Source organism: Lynx rufus, unplaced genomic scaffold (genome assembly GCF_022079265.1).
Source record: "Lynx rufus isolate CCGP_SWC_20201006 ecotype Redwood Valley unplaced genomic scaffold, mLynRuf1.p SCAF_6, whole genome shotgun sequence".
NCBI classification, from domain to species: domain Eukaryota; kingdom Metazoa; phylum Chordata; class Mammalia; order Carnivora; family Felidae; genus Lynx; species Lynx rufus.
Window position 1 is genome coordinate 80,282,809 of NW_025814878.1, and position 24,636 is coordinate 80,307,444.

At 36.6% G+C, this 24,636-nt stretch overlaps 1 protein-coding gene across 1 annotated transcript in view; it reads right to left on the reverse strand.

Annotated features, from left to right (window-relative positions):
- Nucleotides 1-24,636, reverse strand: part of KCNQ5 (potassium voltage-gated channel subfamily Q member 5) — a 516,838-nt gene that overhangs the window by 358,194 nt on the left and 134,008 nt on the right. The gene's annotated exons all lie outside the window — the stretch shown is intronic.

The window sequence follows — 24,636 nt, forward strand, 5'->3', positions numbered from 1 at the left end:
TCTTTTGAACTGGGACCCATCCAAGTTCATTATAAAATGGCCCTTTGTGAAACATAAGTACATCCTGCTCATCACTCCTATCCAGTGGGTCTTTTCCACCGAGTGTAAAAAATGAAACCAAACAAAATGACACCCCCCACACTAAATTGATGAGAAAGAGCCCTGTAAAATATTACTGAGATGTCTTAGATGATTTTTATGATTGGGTACAACCTGTAAAACTTACAAGTTTACCTTTTCATGCATCTTTCTCTGGTTTTCTAAATAAAGAGAATCTTGCCAGGGTTAATTAAATTACTGGCTAAGCCAATTGAGATAACAATGTCTGCAGGGGAAAAAAATCACAGAAGATGAAGAACTATACAAATGTAAGATTCTATTTTTAGAGACAGAAAAGAAAGTCGGGGCTGTGTCCTATGACTTGGGTTCATTTCATGACTTTGCCACTCCCTCGCTGTGTGACTGAATGCAAGTCTATTGACCTCTTTGTGTATAAATTTCCTCATTTAAAAAATGGGTACAGTAATATTTACCCCCCAAAACAGACCTAATGATGAACGTCACCATACATAACACATAAAATGTGCTTAATTGAATTTTAAAGAATGAATTAAACATATACACTTTTTTTTTTTTTAAGTAGGCTTCACGTCCAGTACAGAGCCAAATGTAGGGCTTGAACTCATGACACTGAGATCAAGACTTGAGCTGACATCAAGGGTTGGAGCCTTTACTGACTGAGCCATCCAGGTGTCCCCAAACGTATACACTTTAATTCTTCTTCCACTAATAATTCTCTTTAAATCCACTCATTTAAATTAAGCAATATTCTACACAGTAAAGTTTTTGTATATGTCAAGAAAACTGCACATCCTACAATTCTAGGTTTAGGATAAGCTTGAAACATTGGTCTGGAGGTAGAAAAACTGGGTTTCAGTTCCAATTCAGCTGGGGGGGGTATCAATCATTTAATCTCTGAGCTTCATTTCCCCCCATATGTTAAACAGAAGGTGGGATAGATAAGTGTTTTCCAATCTTGGCTATACATTGATATCATTTGGAAGACTGGAAACAAATGATGCCCTGGCTCCACCCTCAGGGTTTCTGGTCTTGAGTGGAGCCTGGCATTAGAATTTTAAACGTATCTCCTCAAGTGATTATCACATGAAACCAGGGTCAAGAACTTTTGATTCTTCATGATCTTAGGACTATTTTGGAACCAACAAATAGGAAAGGACAACATTTTAAAGAGCAGACCATGTTTTCCCTAAGTATATAAAATATGAGATCACATGAAGTAATTTTCCATCTCAAAACTTAAGAAGCCTTTGGAAAAAAAAATAAAATTTAATGTTATGTAAAAAGAAACAAGGCCTACAAAGTGAATAGGTTTATGTGATGCTTATAGTTTGGAAAAAATCTATTACTAGAGCCATGGTATTGCACTAGCAGGTCAATTATAGAATTTTGTTATCTAGAATTATTTGAAATTTTGTATTGTAAAATATATGTTCAAATAATAAAATCACTGTTTACCAAGTCATCCTTAATAAGTGTTATCAGCTGCATAATTTAATAAATAAGACTGTAAACTACTCAGGACCTTTTCAGGCAAAAGGATGCCTTAGCCAGGCAGAAGGAAGGACCCAGGAAACTTTGTATTAAGGAGCTATTATGGGCCAGGGATTATACTAGCAACTATTGTATTTGATAAGTCATCCTAATACAACTCTGTGAAGTTGGTTTTACTCTCCTCACCTTAAAATACCCAAAGTCTTGTTCTCAGACATATGAAATGATCTTCCCATGGAGATCTCCAGGGAAAGTAGCAGAACCAGGATTTGAATATGGACACTTTGATTTTAAACTCACTATACCCACAACACAGTCTGCAAAATTCCTGTGTATTTTTTCTAACTCTTCTTCCATTCCAACTTTTCATTCATTCTTTCATTCATTCGTCTGACTACCAATGAACCTATCCATGAAACACTTCAGTGACATATCAGGCTGGAGACTCAAAGATACCCAAGAATAGGAACAACTGGGATGTAAGTTGCCAAAGGCAAAGGCATTGAGGCAACCAAGAAATAATTTGGAAAAAAAAGAAGAACAATAAAATTGGTCCTCAGAAAGCTAGAAAAGCAGCACATACATAGTGAATCAGAACAGACATAAACAAAATCAGGTTAGACAGAATGGCCCCAGGCTGATAAGACCGGATTAACTGGTGAATGCACAGGAAGAGTGTGTCAATCAGCAGGAGTTGGTTAAGTATGGAAGTGGAGGAACATCATGGTCACAGAAAAGAATACTGGCGGTTTTGGATGAGCACTGAGTTGGAGGAATGTGCCTCGGCATGCTGACTCAAGTGGCGTGTATGCTGACAGGTCTTGATTGACTGAACTGGATACTCAAGTTGCTTTCCTGACTTGAGTCCATGTTCTCCACACAACTTCCTGGTTATTTTGTCTTCCTATACAGATTGGCTATAGTATTAGAATTAAAAATTTAATGCCAATGCTTAGTCCTCACCAGAGACTAATTAAAGCAGAATACTTGGGGTGGGTGCTAGATATTTGTACTTTGTTAAAGCTTCTCAAGTAGTTCATACACACAACATGGGGTGAGAGCTACTGGTCTATGGCAGAGGTTGGCAAACATTCTCTGTAATAAGGCAGATAGTAAATATTTTAGGCTTTGTGGGCCATATGGTCTCTGTTGCGACTACAAAACTCTGCTGTTGTAGCACGAAAGCAGTCATAGATAATACTTAAATGAATGTGTGGTAGTGTTCCAATAAAATATTTACAGACACTGATAACTGAATTTCAGGCACTTTTCATGGATCACAAAATTCTAGTCTTCTTTTGATTTCCTATCAACTTTAAAAGCATAAAAACAATTCTTAGCTAATGGCTGTACAAAAACTGGTGGGGGGCTGGCGTTGGCACCTGCCAGGGGAACGAAACCCTGGTCCATGGAGATGGCATAAATGCATATATGCCTTCTGACACATTTCATTGCAAATAATCTAGCTTGGATCCTCATTTTTACACACAAGTCTCAGAATCTTGGCACTTAGGAGCCAGGATTCTGAAGTAAATCAACTTTAGGACTTCAAATAAATCAAGTTTTTCTAAATCCATGAAGTTGAGATCTAGACTCTGGGCAATGGTAAAGTCACTAAGATAAATGCCTACTTTTGGGGAGTCGACGAAAAGGGCAGCTGGCTTTCTTTACACGAGGTTGCTTCCCTTTTTTACCACATGCCATGAACCATGCATATTAGACATTTATTAGGCATAATTAACAAGCTTTATAATAAATCGTTATTTAAGGCCTGTAAACTCCGGAAAAGTGCTAATGTGGTAGCCACTTGCTATGTGTGGCTACTAACCACTTGACATGTGGTTAGTCAGAATCGAGATGTGCTGTATCAAATGTACACTGGACTTTGAAGATTTAATACAAAAAGTAAAATATCTCACATACATAGTGAAAATACCTCACAATTGTTTTGCATGTAATAATAACAATCATATAAAATAATATTATTTTGGTATTATTTTGATATAATATCGATACTATAATATTTAATATTATTTAAACCAATATTTGGATATATTAATTTAAATAAAGTGTGTTATTAAAATTAATGTCACCTGTATCTGTTACCTTTTTTAATGTGGATAACAGAAAACTTACAAATACCTAGGCAGCTTGCATTATATTTGAGGCCCACGTGCTCTAAACCCAGACACAGCTTTTGGCAGAGAGTGGAACATGGTGGGTTCTATGTAGTTGTTTGCTGAGGGAAAGAACGTTACTCTGATAAAGGCACACGCCAGCTGTGATGTGTGCACACAGGATGAGAAACTGTTAAACCACTGGAGAGGGCATGAGATGCAAGCAGACTCCAAGGAAGGGGCGAGTTAAGCTTGGACTTGAAGCTAAATTAATTAGGAGCCGAAGAGGGATGACCAAAGTATAAAAATTCTGCCCTGCTCCTGTTTCTTTACTAACTCCCTACCCGGTCATGTTTTCTAGTCACCTTCTCAGCTCCATGGTGTCTCTAACCTTTGCTGCTGCAATCTTTGACCCAGACCAAAAGAGCAGCTAGTGCAGGGAGACTCCAAGGGGCATGTGCCTCTCCTAACTCCTGGGAGAGAAAACTGCCTACATAAGTTATATAAAATATTGTTGTCCTATTTTTTCTTCAATAGAGAACAAATAAGAGAATAGAAACATTTTACAAGATAGGGGGCACCTCAGTGTCTCAGTCAGTTAAGCATCCAACTTCGATTCAGGTCATGATCTCACAGCTCATGAGTTTGAGCCCCATGTGTGGGGCTCTGTGCTGACAGCTTGGAGCCTGGAGCCTGCTTTGGATTCTGTGTCTCCCTCTCTCTCTGCCCCTCCCCCCTTGCACTCTATCTCTCTCTCAAAAATAAATATACATTTAAAAATTGAAAAAAAAAAAGAAACATGTTACAAGAGAAAGATTAAGCAAAATCTAAAGCATTTTGGTATTGGTCAATGACCTTTCTTTGTTGTCTTTACTGACTCGTGTGTGGTTCTACCTGCATGACCTTGGGCCATCATAATTCCTGATTAGCTTTGCAAGTGCTTTGGGCACTCATATATACACTTTTCCTTTGATTATTTGAGAATCTGGCCTTAATCTACTGTGGTTCATTCAAAATCCATAACCATCACTTTCTCTCTCAGTGCCGTCCTCAACCACAGAGGCTGGAAAAATAAACCCCCAAGCTCTCAGTCTTTTACAGGTAAGGGTTCTCATGGGACTCATTTCTGGCCAAAGGGACATGGGCAGAAATCCCTGGAAAAGTCTCTTTTCTCATGAGAAGACAAAACTTTTCTAGGAACTTCTTGGTCTCTTTGCCTCTTGACTGAAATGCAACTGAGGCTGGAGGTTGAGCAGCCATCTTGCGACCATGACAGAACAAACAGAACAGTGACAAACTGAGCTGGGTAGAGCAGATAGAGCCTTAATGACAGGGTGGAAGCTTGACTTCCTTCTGATTTCTTGTTGTGTGACAAAAATAAGTCCTGAATGTGTTAAGCTACTGTTTTCTATTACTTGAAGTGAATATAATCTTAACTAACACAGTACCTATTATTTATAACAAGGACATAATAGAAGTCTTTTTTTTTCCTTCTTGAAAAATCTTTCAATGACTATGCCTCTCTTACATCTTCCATCCAGTTGCCTTGCCCCTTGCTCTCTCCCTTCTCTCCTCCCTATCAGGTCTTGCCTCAGCAGATTCAGAATTCCCAGGAAACGTTACATAAAAGAGAAGCACAGAACTTGAACAGCAATGGTGGTTTAGAACCACGATCAGTAACACATACAGCTCCAATGCCCTTGGCCTCAGCCCTCCCCCTGACGACTTGGTTGTGTTCTCCCCAAGCAAAGAGGTATCCATCAGAGCACCTTGCTGAATGTGTGCCCGCAGCCTTGGCCACACAGGCCTGGGATCAGAGGGAGGAAAAATTGCCACCAGACATATAGAGGCAGGTGAGGTGGAGTATCAGCTCTCTGTGTTGGTGTGTTCATCTTATTTCCCCACTTGGCGAGCTCTCGGGCACTAAACGACATATTTCAGTTCTTTACGGGTGACACAGGCTTTAGTGTTCTGTGGTAAACCCACACAAGCCTTACCATCCCAGCAAAGTCATCAGGCTCTAGTTAGAAAAGCATTCCTCCCCACAGATAAGAAAAAGAAGCCTCCAATCCAAAAACAGCCAAGTCAACAAAGGAAAATTGAAAAGACGCCCAGACAACAGCACAGAGACATATTAACTCAGGAAAGGAAAATGTCTTTTTCCCCTTGAGCTGTTTACTCAGAACTTTTTAATGTAACTAGGTGACACTGGGCAATGTTGATATAGCTACAGTTCTCCTTTTTCTTTCAACACAGTGATATCTTCTGCTTTCTTTCTGTAATTTCTTCATCTGGCAATACATACCGAGGATATTTTGGGTGGAATTAGCCTCTCTTGTTTCCTATACAAAGCTATGTGAGATCAGATGTAGAGAGAGCAGGCAAAGGCACATCCTAGAGCTAGGTAACCTTACCTGAATGTTTGCTTGAATGCATTCTGCATATTTGAACTTAGTTATTTCATTTCAAAGTCTAAATTGTTTTTTCCAGCATGTTATTTCACTGCATACCACTGCTATATTATAATTCAATTACTCATGGAGTATACACATAAACACAGGATTTCAAAGTGTATATTTTTGTTGTAAAGCCCCTGGAAATGGTACTTGGGAATTCATCAATTTGCTTTTTTGGGAGTCTGATTTACTTGTCACATTTTATAGGCAAGCTTTAGAAATGTTCAGCTTACATATGCCTTTTCACCTCTCTCTACACCTGTCAAAAGAACATAACTTTAGGAATTAATTGCCTTTTTGTTACTGACCTACAGGTTCCTTGTGCTCATCCTTGGGCTGCCTCCCTCTTGTCTCTGCAGATTGTGAGCCCGACCCTTTTCCAACATTACCCAAGATTTCGCCTCAGGTTCCCACTAGAGTCCATACTTCTACACTGGTAAAGAACCTCTGTATTCAATGACCTATAACTTCTATGATGGCTTCTTTTTCTCAATCCTCACTCTTTATGGTTCCTGGGATACCTACTCTGCATGCATTGCTTTATTCATTGAATAAACATTTAATTAGCAACAGGCACAGTTCTAGGCTCTGTAGGGAGCACAGTGAGTAAGGCAGATAAGTGTCTGCTAGTCTGGACAGACAAAAAATAGATCAAACAATAAATTAATGAACAAGAAAACTTAGGTAGGTGTGATGATTAAAGAAACTGGAGATCTCTGTGGAGGAGATATTTCAGCTGAAACCTAAATGTCAGTAATCTCCTCATCACTGACCCTAAGACCTGCATCCTGCCTCCTAATATTATTAATTCATCAAAACAACAACCATAAAAACCTTCCAGGAGTGAATTTTAAAAGGAAAGTGGTAGCTGCTTTGTCACAGTGTATTTGTGTTTCTGGAGAACAGGGTAGCATTTACTTGTGCACAAACCACTAAAATATTCTTGCTCATTGCAAAGTATGAAATGATTTGCATCATCTGGGTAATTAGGGTAGCAGGTGTGGAGAAAATGGTCTGAGTAGAACTGCTCAAGTCACCAAATCTCCCTTTTTCCATCAGGTTGCACCTCAAGCTCTTGTGGGAAAGTGTGTGTGTGTGTGTGTGTGTGTGTGTGTGTGTGTGTGTGTAGCTGTCTCTGTGACTGATAAGTCTTAGCAGGCAGCCCCAGAAAACCTCAAATACATTTGTGTCCAGCTTTTCTCTGAAAAATCAATGGTAAATGGAGTATTTGTGAAACGGGTAACAAATGTAAGTGATGTGTCAACAAGAAAATGGTTTGCAGGGAAAAGAATAAATGATGTAGGGTTAAATGCCATTGTGCTGGTAGAAATTAAAATGTTTTATTTCCTTTTTTGTTACATAGGAGTTACATGTCAATTTTATCTGAATAGCTCTAAAATCCTACACTTCTATCTTGTGGAAACTCAGAGTTTCCAATAAGATGTGAAAAGACTCCCTTTTGTGTTTGATTGCTTACGTTGCTTATCATATGCTTTGCAAACAGCTCTTGATATTTCCCGTCTTAAATAAGAGCAGACTCTGTCAACTCCTGGGTCAGTGCAAAAGTCAAGCCTAAAGCAGGCTTATACACTTTTATAACCATTATCAAACATAGATGTTGGTGTTTTGGTTATAAAATAAGTCTTACCTTCATGGGACTTCCAGGGTAGCAAACAAAGAGAATTCTGTTTTTGTAACCCAATATATTTAAAGTGTGGGTACTAATATGAAGGTGAAAGCAAGACTAACCTCAGGGAATCCAAACGAGGTTAGTCTATTGGGCAAATGGCAGTGAAATACAACAAAGATGGCAGACTCATGAGATCATCAACTGTGAATGATCTTTCCTTCAAACACCATACACTTATTCATATGCAGTTAGAAATATATGAGAATATAACCCCATGTGGAAATTTAACTTAAGGAAAGAAGGGTGTTGTATTAGTGTCCTAGGGCTTCTGTAACAAAATAGCATTGACTTTTGGGCTTAAAACAACAGAAATTTAGAGTTTCACAGTCTGGAAGCCAGAGGTCTGAGATCAAGGCGTCAATAGGGCTATGCTCACACTGAAGGTTCTAGAAATGGATTCTTCTTTGTTTCTTCCTAGCTTCTGCTGGGTCCTGGAAATACTTGTCTTTCCCTGGTTTACAGCTGCATCATTCCAATCTGTTTCTGTCTTCACATTCTTTTCTGTGTGTTCTCTCCTTTTCTCACAAGAATACCAGTCATTGGATTTAAGGACCACGCTAATCCTGTATGACCTCATCTTAACAACTAGTTATATCTGCAAAGGCTCTATTTACAAATAAGATCACACTCTGAGGTTCTGGGCAAATGTGAATATGTTTCTGTGGGGGATGGGACACCAAACCCACTACAAGTGTCATCACATATATGTTTAGATATAAACAGAAAAACTACAAAAAATAAGAAAACAATGGCAAGAACACTGGCCTCAAATCTAGGATTGTAGAGCTGGTTCTTTCTCCTTTAGATCCACTGCTATTGCCTTAGGCCTGGTTCTCAATATCTCTTACCCAAGGCCACTGCAGTAGGCTCCCAACCAATATCCTTGCCTTAGCCAGCCTGCCTGTGGTTCAAATTCTGCCTCTGCCACTTTTTAGCTTTGAGATCCTGGGCACGTAATTTAGCCCATCAGTGAAATGGAAATGACTACACTTCCATCAAACGGTTTCTATGATGATTAAATCATCAAATCTGTGTAAATTGCTTACATAGTGTTTGATCCAGTGTACACAAAAGCTCATAGTTTTCATAATTATTAGTCTCACTTTTGTATCATCCATCCTGCTTGTCACTGGCAGGATCATGTTTCTAAAACTAAAATCTGATGTCATTCTCTTCTAGATATTTGCAAATGATATTTGCAACCCCCATAAGGGGTTAATACCCCAAGTATATAAAGAATTTATACAACTCAACACCCCCAAAACCAAACAATCCTATTAAAAAATCAGCAGAGGATCTGAATAGACATTTTTCCAAAGAAGATGTATAAATGGCCAACAGACACATGAAAAGATGCTCAACATCACCCATCATCAGGGAAATGCAAATCAAAACCACAATATAATACCACCTCACACCTGTCAGAATGGCTAGTATCAAAAAGACAGGAAATAACAAGTGCTGGACAGGATGTGGAGAAAAGGGAACCTTTGGGCACTGTTGGTGGGAATGTAAATTGGTGCAAACACTGTGGAACACAGTGTGAAGTTTCCTTAAAAAATTTAAAAAGTTAAAAATAGAAATAGCATATGATCCAGCAATTCCACTTTTGGGTATTTACCCCGCCCCCACCCAAAATGAGAACACTAACTTGAAAAGACATATGTGTCCCTGTGTTTATTGTTGCCTTATTCACAATCACCAAGATATGGAAGTAACCCAAGTGTCCACTGCTAGATGAATGGATAAATAAGATGTATATACATACACTGGAATATTACTCAGTAAAAAAAAAATGAAATCTTGCCAATGGCAACAACATGGACAACATGGATCAACCTAGAGGGTATACTGCTAAGTGAAGTAAGTCAGACAGAGAAAGATAAATACTATATGATTTCACTCATATACACGTGGAATATAAGAAACAAGACAAAACACAAAAAAAAAACAGACTCCTAAATGTAGAGAACAGAGTATAGGTTCTCAGACAGGTGGGTGGGGGGATTGGCAAAATAGATGGGGGGGATTGGCGAAATAGATGAAGGGGATTAAGAGGTACAAACTTCCACTAACAAAATAAATAAGTCACAGATATAAGTACAGCATAGGGAATATAGCCAATATTATTGTAATAACATTGTATGATGACAGACATAACTACACTTACTGTAGTGAACACTAACACACAACTGTCAAATCAACTGTACATCTGAAACTAATATAACACTGAAGGCCAATTATATTTCAATAATTAACAAAATCTGACATCATTCTCTTCTTTCAAACCTTCCATGTCAGCCAGCTACTACCAGACAAAGTAAGGTCTGATGCCCTTAATATTTGCTCTCATATCTCTCCCATCCCTCACCCAACAGTCACTCTATGCCCCAGGTGCTTTGAGCAAAAGTGTGACGGCGTCATACCTCCTTGATTTTTCACACACAGTCCTGAGTCTGGAATGCCCCTGACTCCTCATTCGCTTGGTGAATATTGACTCAGATCTGCTCAGTGCTCAGGTGTCTGCTCCCTGATAAGGCTTCCTTTAAAGTTCAGAGTGATGGGCTCCTCTTCTCTACTGTCTGAGCATATCAAACCCTGATATTTGCTTGTGATTATTTATCCACATATCTTCTTTTGTGGATTAGGAGTTCCCTGAAGCTAGGCAAAATGTTGTGTCAATTCTTAAAGCTCTAAGTCCTTGGGAGGAAACATAGAATATTGGCTTGTTAGGCACATATAGTTTGGAGTTGGACAGAACTGTGTTCTGCCTTTTTACCGGCTGTGCAACATTGGGGAAGTTACTTAATCTGTAAATTGGGGTAATAAATATAATCACCTACTGGGGTTGAGGTAACGTTAGCAATGCATAATGCCAAGCATACATTAAGGAATATTTAATAAATGCCTTTTAAAAATGCTGTCAGTTGAGCATAACTGAAAAAATCATACAAGTTGCAGATTGTTGCTGTCAAACATTAAGAGTCTCCCACTCTTAGCCTCAGTTTAATCTTTTTTATTTTTATCCTTAGTAACTCCCTTGCCTACACTCCTTAAAATTCATCCAAACCCTCACTGTTCTCCTAGGACTCAACTTATTCATTGCCAGCAGATGACTCTACCTCCTACTAGAAAAAATAAATAAGAATAAATAAATAAATAGCAAAGTCTTTAAGCATGATCTTCATCTCCGTACTGCCCCACTACCCTCACACACACACACACACACACACACACACACACACACTCACACACCCCTACAAACTTGACTATATGTTAATTTATGTTGGCTTCCTTCCTTCCAGAGAAGGAAATATTCCTTCAACTGTTGGATGGCATCTCCTCCCTCTGTATTTCTTTTATCCCAATATCCCCTGCCTTGTCCATGAACCTCCCTCACTAGATTCTCTCTCATCAACACTTGTCTTGCTAGGGGGCACTTCCTTGTAGCTTACAAATCTACTAAACATCTCATCCCAAACAAAACAACAGAAGAGTCTCCACTGCCTCTGTCTCTAGATTTTTTTCTCACCTTTCTCCTTTTACTCTCATCCAAACCTCCAAAGAATAGTCTAGAAAAGCAATCTCCACTATTTCATCATTCACATACTTATTAACCCAACTCACTGCAATTAAGAACAATTACTCCATTGAAAGAACGTTCACTGAAGTCACCTATGTCCTCTGCATTGCCAAATTTAACCGAGTTTTAATGTGCGATTATGAGTGGCTCTTCTATATTCAATATCGTTGACTGCTCCTGAAAACTATCAAACTTCTATGCTGTTGGGGTACAACACTCTTTAGGTTTCCTGGTAGAGTTTTGACTATTTCGCTGAATGTTTTATTGAAGACTTCACTTTCATTCCAATGTTGGTGATCCTGCATCTTTGGCCTGCTATTCTTGTCGCTGTTTTATCCTTGAGAAATGGCATCTACTTTCATGATTTTTTTTTTTCATACTATAACCTCTGACTCTCAAATTGTCTTCCCCAGGTTTCAGAGTTGATTATGCCATTTTAATTTTTCTAATTAAACATTCCACAGGCATTTTAAATTTGGCTTCTTTAAAGCTGAACTAGTTATCTTTGGTCCTGATTTTCTTCCCATAATCTCTTTTTATAGGCAGCTCAATTTTCCACAGTCACCAAAGCCTAACATGGGATGCATGGAGGCAGGAATTCAACGTGTGCTCCTTTTGGAGATATACTTAAAATTTAGGTTGAACTCTCTGGAGCCTAGGGGTGAAAACAAAAGCCTTGGAAGCAAATCCTCTTGGTTCTGCAAAGAATCGCCTCAGTAGTTTCTCTTGATAATGTGAACACAGGGTAGAAGTTACCTTTTGTCCTTGGATGAGTTTTATTGTTGTTTGCTTTCTTTTGAATATTTATCAAAAACTGCTTGACTTGTGGGTATTCAGAGCTGTTTCCTAGGTTGGAGGACAAATGGATAAATTCAGCCCAGGTCTTATGTATACTCCTTGAGATTTGAAATCCAAAGACCTGTGGTATAGACTAGGGATGGTCAGCAACTTCATCCACCCACTTCACTGACCTCAACCCACCCAATTAATCATCAATCATCTATTCTTAAATATTTCTTGAATACACCTCTTTTCCATATTACCCACCACCTTCCTAAACTAGCCCTTTACCATCAGTCATCTCTTTTTTAAATTTTTTTTAACGTTTATTTATTTTTGAGACAGAGAGACAGAGCATGAATGGGGGAGGGGCAGAGAGAGAGGGAGACACAGAATCGGAAGCAGGCTCCAGGCTCTGAGCCGTCAGCCCAGAGCCCGACGCGGGGCTCGAACTCACGGACCGCGAGATCGTGACCTGAGCTGAAGTCGGACGCCCAGCCGACTGAGCCACCCAGGCGCCCCACCATCAGTCATCTCTTAACTAGTGCAGTAAGCTCTTTGACTGAGTTCTCAGTAATTAATCTTGTCTTCAGATCTATCTTCCAAACACCTGAGTGACCTAAAATTCAGAATCTTTCAGTAACTTTCCATTTCTTACAAGACAAAGACTTAGCTCATTACAGGGCATAAAACCTTCTCCATGATTTAGCAGTTTTAGTTTTGCTGCTCCTTGCTTGCACTATTCTGAAGTAACAGCAGACAGCAAAGTTTCCTATATAACACATTATTTCACCATTTCTGCCTTGGGCTCAGGTGACAAGCTTTGCTTAGAATGTCGATTCTCAGCCTCCTCATTTGTATAAACTCTAACTATCTTCCAAAGGCTCAAGTGACACCTAGCTCTGTCAGGTGATCTGCTCCTTCATTTTCATGGCACCCTGTACTATGTCTACTAGCTCACTTCCACATTGTATGGTATTCATCCATTCATTTCCTTATCTATCTCCACCCCTGTGTCTTCCTCTGGAAGGATAAAGTCTTACTCATTTTTATATCTCCAGCACCTATCACAGTGTTTAAAATATAATAAATAATCGGTAAATGCTTGTTCAACTGAATAAGTGAATTCCAGCTCCCCACCAATTTATTAAGACCCTGGGCAAATCCCAAACTCTCTGGCAATCAGTTATTTCATATAAAGTTAAGGAGCTGAACTAATCTCTTAAATGTCCCTTTCAGTTCCAACATTCTATGATGCTTCTATTATATTTGTTGAAAGGGTGTAATGGAGTGAAAATTTATTTTTAATAGTCTGTAATTACTAACAAAAACATTCTCTATTTCATCACTCAGCTACTCTGCTTGAAGTTTAATATAAAGAGTTTAACTTAAAATATCTGAGTAAGTTATAGTACATAAAGTTCCCACCTTAATGTGTTGAAGTAAACAAAAGTAATTCATGTTCATAAAGTTTAATCACTAGAAATACATTCAAACTTGTAGAGAAGGCATAGAATAATTACTGCATTATAACTGGCTATTGGATTATGAAACCATTCATTGTTTCCTATTCTTGTATTTTCTTACTGTTAATAACTTGATTCCGTAGTTTAAGTTTAACTCGGTGTTTATTATGTAGGTTATTTTTTCTTTTAAATAAAACTTTTACCTTGAAATAATTTTAGATTTACAGAAAACTTGCAAAGATAATACACAGAATTCCAGTACACCTGGACCAAGTTTCCTCTATTGTTAACCTCTTATATTAGTAGAGTAAATTTGTCATAATTAATGAACCAATTGGATATATTATTATTAAAATTCACACTATATTCAGATTTCCTTAATTTTTACCTAATATCCTTTTTTTTCCTCTTCCATGATCCCATCCAGGACATGATATTACATTTATTTATTTATTTATTTATTTATTTATTTAAAATTTACTTATTTATAGAGACAGAGACAGAGAGAGAGAGAAAGAGAGACAAAGAGAGAATTTCAAGCAAGCTCCACACTGTCGACACAGATCTCAATGTCGGAGCTTGAACTCACGGAACCATGAGATCATGACCTGAGCCAAAAACCAAGAGTTAGATGCTTAATTGACTGAGCCACACAGGCGCCCCCATGATATTACATTTAGATGTTGTGTCTCCTTAGGCTCTTCTTGGTTCTGATGGTTCACAGACTCTCTTTGTTTTTGATGGCTTTGACAGTTTTGAGGAGTACTCTCAGGTATTTTATGGAATGTGTCACAATTTGAACTTATTAGATTTTTTATGATTAGAGCAAGGTTATACCTCCATAGGAGGAAAACCATAGAGGTAATGTATCATTCTTATCACATCATATTAAGAGTTCATACTGTCAAAACAGAAGAGACTCATAAATATGGAGAACAAACTGAGGGTTACGGGAGGGTCTGTGGGAGGAGGGATGGGCTAAATGGGTAAGGGGCACTAAGGAATCTACTCCTGAAATAATTGTTGCACTATATGCTAATTTGGATGTAAATGTAAAAAAATGAAAAATAAAATTAAAAAAAAAAAAGAGTTCATACTGTCAGTATGACCTATTGGTTATGATGTTGACCTGATCACCTGGCTAAGATAGTGTCTGTCAGATTTCTATACTCTAAAGTTACTCTTTCTTTCCTTTCCATCTTGTACTTTTTGGAAGGAAGTCACTATGCCTATCCCTAGCCTAACTCTTAAGGGGCGGACAGCATGGCCCACCTCGCTGAGGGTCAAGTATCTGCATAAATTATTTGGATTCTTCTGCATGAGAGATTTGTCTTCTGTCTCCCATTTATTAATTTACTAAATCACTTGTTTTTACCATACTGGACTTATGAAATATGGGTTATTTGTGCAACATCAAATGTACATTAATTAGAAGTCAAAGGAGAACAAAATAAACATGATGCAGAGAAGGGAACAGGGAGTCAAGAAACATCGGGTTTATTTATCCTGATGCTAATCTAATTCTCTTCAAATAATTTAAGCCCCTTACAGTAAACTATAGTAAAGTGTACATAGAACAGTGCCCTTAAGTGTACATCTCAATTAATTTTCACAAACTGAATAAATCTATGAAACTTGTACCTAGTTCAAGAATCAATACTGACCCTCCAGGAACTTTCCCTTCCAGTTACTGTGTCCTCCCAACCCTGTGTAACCATGATTTTCAATTCTAACAGATAAGCTTTGCCTATTTTTGAACTTTATACAAATGGAATCATATGTGTATTCTATTTGTGTCTGGCTTCTTTCACTTAATATTTTTTTGGAGGGTCAAGTTAGGGAGACATTCAGTCATGTTGTTGCATGCAGTTATAGATTATTCTTATTGTTATATAGTGTGAAAATATATTGTGTGAATATACAATGTATTTCCCTGTCTGTAATTGTAGATCTTTCTTAATGCTGTAGTCACAGTGTGACTATATCACGTATATTTGTGTTTTTCTGTTGATGTGGATTGGGTAGTTTCCAGCTTGTGATAATTATGGATAGTGCCACAAGGGACATCCAGGTACATGTCTTTTAGTGAATATACAGACACATTCATGTTGATTTTATACCAAAGAATATAATTGTTGGATCATAGGATATACTTAAGATTACCTCACATAGACAATTCCATTTTCTAAAGGTGTTACTCCATTTACACGCTTGCTACCAGGATATGAAAGTTCACTTGTTCTATATCCTTGATAACACTTAGAACTACTGATTTTTTTCATTTGTGTATACATATTAGAACGTAATTGAAGCCTTATTTTTTTTTATTTTCCTGACAACTAATGAGGCTAAGAACTGTTCATATGTTTATTGGCCATTTGGATTTTATCTTTTGTGGAGTTTCTTTTGTAAAACTTTCATTCAAGAATTTCTTGCCTTTTTTTTTCTATTAGGTTGGCTCTTTTTAAAAAATTGGCCTGTAGAGTGTGTATGTGTGTGTGTGTGTGTGTGTATGTGTTTACAAATTTTGGATATAAATCCTTTGTTGAATATATGTATTTTAATTTTTTCTTCTACTCTGTGGCTTGCCTTTCAAAATCCTAACAGTATCTTTTGATGAACAGATTTAAAAATTTTAATGTCTAATTTATCAAACGTTTATTATTTGTCAACAACCTTTTGTGTTCAATTTAAGAAATCTTTACTTACTGGAAGGGAAGAGAGATGCTCTAGAAAAGGCGTTGGAAAACTATGGCCTACAAGTTAAATTCAGAATATCATTTGTTTTTGCAAATAAAGTTTTATTGGAACACAGACAGGCTCATTCTCTCACATGTTGTCTATGACTATGCTACAAATACACTACAACGGCAGAGTTGAGTAGTTGCAAAAGAGATTATATGATTTGCAAGGCCTAAAATATTTACTACTTGTCCTTTAAGAAAAGTTTGCCAAACCTTATTCTAGAAGCTTTAAACAAACAAACAAATGAAAAAAAATCCTTATTTACCCTTAGAGTTGAAATTCATCTAAAATTGATTTTTGTGTATGTTGTGATAAGGGGGTCAAGATTTATTGTTTCCATAAGGCTATTCTCCAACAACCTTACAGATCTCATTGTGAAAAAAAAAATCCTTTTCCTGCTGTACCACACTGTCATCTTGGTCATAAATTAGGGGACCTGTATGTGTGGGTCTGTTTCTGGACACTCTTCTGTTCCATTGATTTATTGCTGTCCGTCCACACACCAATACTGTACTATATTAAATGTTATGATTTTATAATAGGTCTTAGGTTTTTGTAATGCAAACCCACCAGATGATGGTAGGTATTCTCATCCTTTGCACTTCCATATGCTTTTTTAGAAAGTTTGATGTTGATGTTGCCAAATATTGTGACTGTCAGGGAAGTAGGAAAAAAAGCTTTCCCTTTTATATCTATGTATCTATCTACCTATCTAATCTATATCTATATTTATATTTATAGTTTTCATATACAAAATAAAGCTTCAAAAATTATTAACTTTAAATTTAAAAATACTGAGGCTAATAGTTTTCATACACCGTTATTTTTGTTTATTGATATATATTTGATATTGTGTGTTTTATAAGATGCAATACCGATATGCTAAAATCTAGATTATCTGTGACACTAAAGAAAAGATACCTTGGGAAATTTAGTTCAATTTTAAAATTTTGTTTAAAATTTTGTGGTGTAAAGTAACCCACCACAATTCAGATGGTGCAAATGTTATATTTGCAGTAAAGACAACTTTTTTGGCAGCTTCAGAATTCTTAGGAAAAAGCTCTACCTAAACATTTCTCAGTGGAGTGTCTTTGTGTGGTGGGGAAGAGAGCACATTGCTGTTATTTTTTCTGAATGCTGCAGTTCAGTGAAGTCTGTTTTAAAAGTAGTACTGTCTTCTCATCCCACAAGCAACAATTAATATGTTAGGAATTTTCACTTCTACAAAGCCCATTTATTTTACTAAGATAAACAAAAATTTTTCTGCTTAGTGTATAGAATCACTTAACAATTTACAATGAACTATGCACAAATGTTATAAACTGGTGTCTATTTTCTAAAATTTGTAAAGTATTATCTTTTTTAACAGTTAGCCTTAAGACTTTCCTCATTGTACTTTGCAATAAAGTAGGCTATTGTAATAGCTGATTATAAATTCTGGCCTACATTGTAATTTTGTATATAATCTTTACAACAATATATTTTTTCTAAAATATATACACCGTTTTAAAAATATAAGTGTTTACCAGAGATGAACCATCTCAAGATATATAATTCACTAATTTAGGGCCAATTTCATAAAGCAGTATTTTTCATAAACTCAGAATAATAAGAATACTGAATTGATTAAAATTCTGTATCAGAAGATATATAAAATAATTTCTTACCTTAAATCAAAAGATCTACCTTTTTGAAACTACGAATCATTTTAGAATTTGTTGAAAACTATAGACTACTTCCCCAGAAAAAGTATACACACACACACACACACACACACACACACACACACACACACACTGTGCATACAATAGTTCAGGGGTTTTTAAAGTCCTCATTCTGAATCTATAAATTCCCTGTCCATAGATCCCATCCTCTGCTCCCTTATACCTGTCCCCCCAGCTTCTCAGATCATAGGAACTATTAAATCTGTTATCAAATCACAGAACACTGTTTTAATGAAGTCTGATAAAAAAAAAGTCCTTATGTATAAATCATATTGCTATCAGCAGCTTTTTTTCTCCCCAAAGTTTATTTTATTTATTTTGAGAGAGGGGCTGGGGGGAGAGAGACAGAGAGAATCCCAGGCAGACTCTGCACTATCATCATGGAGGCTGATACACGGCTGGAACTCATGAACGTGAGATCATGACATGGGCCAAAAACAAGAGTGGGGCGCTTAACCAATTGAGCCACCCACACACCCCCATCAACAGCCATTTTTAAGACTAAAAACTACTTAAGTTTCCTAGGGGTTCTTGGGTGGCTTATTTGGTTGAGTGTGGGACTTCAGCTCAGGTCATGATCTCACTCACGGTTTGTGGGTTTGTCAGACCACGTCAGACTCTGTACTGACAGCTCAAAACCTGAAGCCTACTTCAGATTCTGTCTCCTTGTCTCTTTGACACTTCCCCACGTTTGCTCTGACTCTCTATCTCTCAAAAATAAATAAACTTTAAAAAAATCTACTTAGGATTCCTAATGGTCTAACCATCCCATTTTTCAAGCACTTTATTAAAAAAAAGTAAGTTTAGGGGTCCCTGGGTGGATCAGTAGGTTAAGTGTCTGACTTCAGCTCAGGTCATGATCTCCCAGTTCCTGAGTTCAAGCCCTGCAACGGGCTTTGTGCTGATCGCTCAGAGTCTGGAACTTGCTTCAGATTCTATGCCTCCCTCTCTCCACCCCTCCCCTGCTTGTGCTCTGCCTCTCTTTCTCTCTCAAAAATAAAAATAAATATTAAAAAAAGTAAGTTTAATTCAACTGAAAGAATATTGTTATTTTTCTGAGTTCGAATATATGAATATATGTCCATCTTGTCTGACCCTTGAATGCTACTTATCTGCTACTATCACAGTCCCCCCAATAATCCCTCCTTCCTGGCCACACATAAACTTGCATCCACACAGTAAAGCTTTTTTTCATGCTTTCATTTCCCACTCATCTTTCCAGAAAGGTTGCCCGCTCCTTTATTTTCTCCTTTTCTAGATGTGCAAGAACTTCTTTAGTGCATCTGATTTCTTGCCTATCTTTGATATAAGCTCCCTCCCACATCCCACTTATAGACTTAGGGTCCTTTGAAAGTTAAGGGGATTTCATATTTATTTACAAATCTGAATGTCTGATACAATGTTTGGCACATTAGTAAACAATAAAAGTTTGTGAATGAATAAATGAATAAAGGAATCTTTTCTGTAGTTGCACATTTATTTAAAAAATATTTTTTAGCGGGGTGCCTGGGTGGCTCAGTTGGTTAGGTGTTGGACTCTTGATTTTGGCCCAGGTCAAGATTTCACAGTTCGTGAGTTCAAGCCCTGCATTAGGCTCCTCACTGTCAGGGTGGAGCCTGCTTGGGATGCTTTCTCTCCCTCCCTCTCTGCCCCTCCCTTGCTCACTCGCTCTCTCTCAAAATAAAAAAATAAACTTAAAAAAATGTAGTGTCGTAAGAACACTTAACATGAGATATACTCTGTCAATAAATTTTTATACCACAATACAGTATTGTTAACTAGAAGTGCAAAACCCCTTTACGGGCTAATATTTACTAATTTATGATTGCATACACAAAGTAGTTCTAAGGTACTTATTTTTAGTTTTCAGTTTATTCTATGATACACATATGGAAGTATTAAATGAATCTCCATAACAGACAGGAGTTGTAATATCTAAGTTCACCTGCAATAAGAGCACCCTAGAAGTATGAGAAAATGGACTGACCCACATCTATGAATAATTGTTCTTCTCTACTTGAAATAATTGTTGGCTTCATACTAAATGTTCTTCATTTAAAAATAATTCGGGTCATTTTAGTTTTTAAAACAAAATTGATTGTTCTGCAGATTATATTTAGTGTCATATTTCATTCCTTTCAAAGATTATATCACTTAGTTTCATTATATTTCATTCCTTTCAAACCCCTAAAGTAAATCTCCTTGTCATTCTTCCTTAGACATCACAGGCACTTATCAGGATCATCTACTGATGCTTTAATGTCTTTAATACAAAAACTGAAGAGAAGGTGAGAAGTCTCTGGATGTCCTTCTGTAGCAATACCATCTAGTCATCTGGAGAATAGAACTCATCCTTCTACCTCTTCCTTTCTTCCCATTGCTTCTATTTTTGGACTATTGATATAGAATGATTTCACCCAGTATGACTACCATTTCCTATTATTTACTTCTCATGAAAACAAAATTTCAGTCAAATGAGCCATTAAAATCCATTTTTAAACCATATCTCCCATACAACCTTTCTCAACTTACTCCTTCAGATGGTACTGAGAGAGCTTCCATGCTGTTGGCTCTGTTTATAGATTTACAGGATTCTGTTTCTTTTATTGAACATGGTTTTAAAAATCCCATCTACTCTAGGCAAGCTCTCTACAGGAGGGTGTGATAGAAGGTATCACCTATCAGCACAGTGCCTAAAAATAGTTCTTAAATAGTCCAGCTGAATTCCCACTTCAATCGAATTAACAGCTGTTGAGTCCTTTGCATCTCTTAAGTCTGTTGAACTTTTTATTCTATATCCCCATCCTGAGACAAATCAAGAAAAAGTCATCAATTTAGCTTCTTGACCTTTACACAAACTGTTTTCAGACAAAGCTATGAAGTAAAAAGTATATCTTGTGATTGTATGTATGATTTTGAATTTGGTAATGCTTTGATTTATTTTGATACTTTTATAATTCTATCAAACAACTCACACTGTTACCCTCAAGCCTGTGTTTCTAGGTGCATAGCATTAAACATTATGTCATTGATATATGTGTGTATATATATATATATATATATGCACACTATATGTATATATGTGTATATATGTATATATATTTCCCATCTTACTTTCAAAATTCAAAAATCACTTTTGAAATGATGAACTAAATTAAGAATATATGCATTTGTTCTGTACACATGCAAAACAAGAAACAAATATAAAAAAACAAAAATCACACTTAAACCCAGCTCCTGTCCCATCTCACCTTCTAGCAAAATTTCTTGAAGGAGCTATTAGCAGTTATCTTCCCTTTCTCACCCCTTTTCTCTTTTCCATCCATTCCAGTTGGCCTTCCCTACTCACCTTCACCAAGAAGTCTCTTCCCCAACTGCTGCCACATTGCCAAACTCAATAGTCAATTCTCTGGTCTCTTTTTAGTCAACCTCTCTGCAATGTTCAACCCAGATGACCCTTCCAACTTCCCTAGAAATGCATGCTTCTCACTCTTGTTGGCAATGTATTCCACTAGTTCTCCTTCCAGCTCACTGCCCACTGCTTTGCTGCTATGCCTATTTTCCATTTATTTATTTAATTATTTAATTATTTAATTATTTATTTATTTTTGGGTAAAAGTTTTATTGAGATTTAATTCACACAGCATATATTTACTAAATCCTAGTGTATAATTCAATGATTTTTAGTATATTCAGAGTTGTGTAAGCATCATTACAATCAATTTTAGAACATTTCATCACCTCAAAAAGAAGTTCTATACTTTTTAGAAATCATTCACATTTCCTTTTAACTGTCTCCTTCCCACTTGCCCTAGGCAATCACCAATCTACTTTCATGAATGGGTACAGGATTTTGTCAAATAGCATTTGATGCTATTTCTGCATCTATTGGTATGGTTGTGTGGTCTTTTTTTTTTACCTTATTGATGTGATAGATTACATTAAATTGATTTTTGAATGTTGAAGCAACCTTGTATTCCCAGGATAAATCCCAGTTGTGGTGGGTAATTCTCTTTGCACATTGTAGGATTCAACTTGCTAATATTTTGCTGAGGAAGCTTCCATCTATGTTCACGACAGATATTGGTCTGTAGTTCTTTTTCTTTGTGATATATTTGGCTTTGGTATTAGAGTAATGCTGACCTCATAAAATAATTTCAGAAGTATTCCTTCTGCTTCTATCCTCTCAAAAAGATTGTAGATAATTATTGTTTTTTTTAAAGTAAATATCCAGTAGTGAATACAATAATATCATAATGTTGTTTGGTGACAGATGGTGACTATACTTATGGTGAGCAGTGAATAATGTACAGAACTGCTTAATCAATATATTATACACCTGAAACTAATATAACATTATACATTAATTTAAAAACTTGTTTTAAAAGCCCATGCCATGAGGGAAAAAGAAAAAAAGTAGAGAGACTTCCTCAGATTAAAAGATACTAAAAAAAAAAAAAAAAAAAAACTAACTGCAAATTAAAAAAAAAATAGTTGCAGATTATTGGTACAGTTTCTTCCTGAAGTGTTTGGGATTCACCTGAACCCATTTGTGCCTGGTGCTTTCTGTTTTGGAAAGTTATTACTTATTAATTCAATTACTTTAATAGTTATGAGCCTATTCAGATGGTCTTCTTGTGTGAGTTCTGGCAAATTGTGTCTTTCAAGGAATTGATCCTTTTCTCCTAGATTATAATATTTGTGGGCATAGAATTGTTTATAACATTTCTTTGTCTTGTAATGTCCACGGGCTCTGTAGTGATGTCTCTCTTTCGTTTTGAATATTAGTAATTGTGTCCTCTCACTTTTTTCTTAATCTGGCTGGAGGCTTACCAATTTTATTGATTGTTTTAAATAATCAGTTTTTGGTTTCATTGATTTTCTCTATTTATTTCCTATTTTCAATTTCACTGATTTCTGCTCCAATTCTCATTACTTCTTTTCTTCTTTGATCTATATTTGGTCTCTATAGATTTGTCTATTCTGGATATTTTATGTAAATGGAATCACACATTATGTGGTCTTTTGTGACATCATACTGTTTTCAAGGTTTATCCATGTTATAGCATGTATTAGTACTTTATTCCTTTTGATTGTTGAATTACACCATATTTTATTTGTCCATTCATTAGTTGACGGATATTTGAGTTATTTCCACTTTGGGACTATTATGAATAATTCTGATATAATCATTTATATTCAAGTTTTTGTGTAGACATATATTTTAATTTCTCTTGGGTATATATCTAGAAGTGGGATTGCTGGATTATAAAGTAACTATATTTAACACTCTAAGGAACTGCCAGAGTGTTTTCTAAAGTTGCTACACCATCTTGTATTCTCACCAGCAGTGTATGACAGTTCTGATTTCTCCATATATTCCTCAACACATTATTATTAACCTTTTTTGTTATAGCTGTCCTAGTTGAAGTAAAGTGGTATCTCATTGTTTGGCTTCCATTTCCCTGATAGCTAATGGTATCAAAAATCTTTTCAAGTACTTGTTGGTCATTTTTATATCTTCTTTGGAGAAATGTCTATTCAGATCCATTATCCATTTTAAGAATTCGATTATTTGTCCTTTTGTTAATTAGTTGTAAAAGTTCTTTATATATCCTGGGTACTACATCCTTATGAGATATACAATTTGCAAATATTTTTTCCCATTGTGTGGGTTGTATTTTTACTTTCTTGATGGTGTCTTTTGAAGCACAAAAATTTTGGGGCACCTGGGTGGCTTAGTCAGTTAATCATCCAACTGTGGCTCAGATCATGATCTCGAGGCTCATGAGTTTGAGCGCCGTGATGGGTTCTGTCTGACAGCTCAGAGCCTGGAGCCTGCTTCAGATTTTGTCTCCCTCTCTCTCTGCCCCTCCCCTGCTCGCACTGTCTCTGTCTCTCTCAAAAATAAACATTAAAAAAAATTTGAAGCACAAATGTTTTTACTTTTCATGAAGTCCAATTTACCTATTTTTTTCCTCTATCCTTCATGATTTTGGCTTCAAATATAAGAATCTTTTGCCAAATCCAAGGTCATGATGATTTACTCCTAAGGTTTTTTTTGAAGAACTTTATAGTTTTAGCTTTTACACTTAGGTCTTGATCCATTTTGAGCTATTTTTTGTATATGGTGTGGGGTAAGGGTTCAACATCAATCTTTTGCATGAGGATATCAAGATGTCCTGGCACCACTGGCTGATGTCACCCCTTCCTGGTTTTATTTACTTATTTTTAAATTTTTTTTTTTTTTTTTTACCATTTATTCATTTTTTGAGAGACAGAGAGAGACAGCGTGAGCAGGGGAAGGACAGAGAGAGAGGGAGACACAGAATCCAAAGCAGGCTCCAGGCTCTCAGCTGTCAGCACAGAGCCTGATGCAAGCCTGGAACTCAGGAACCAAATGGTGAGATCATGACCTGAGATGAAGTCTGATGCTTAACTGACTGAGCCACCCAGGTGCCCGGCCTTCCTGGTTTTAAATTTCTACTGCATATTAACAAGTT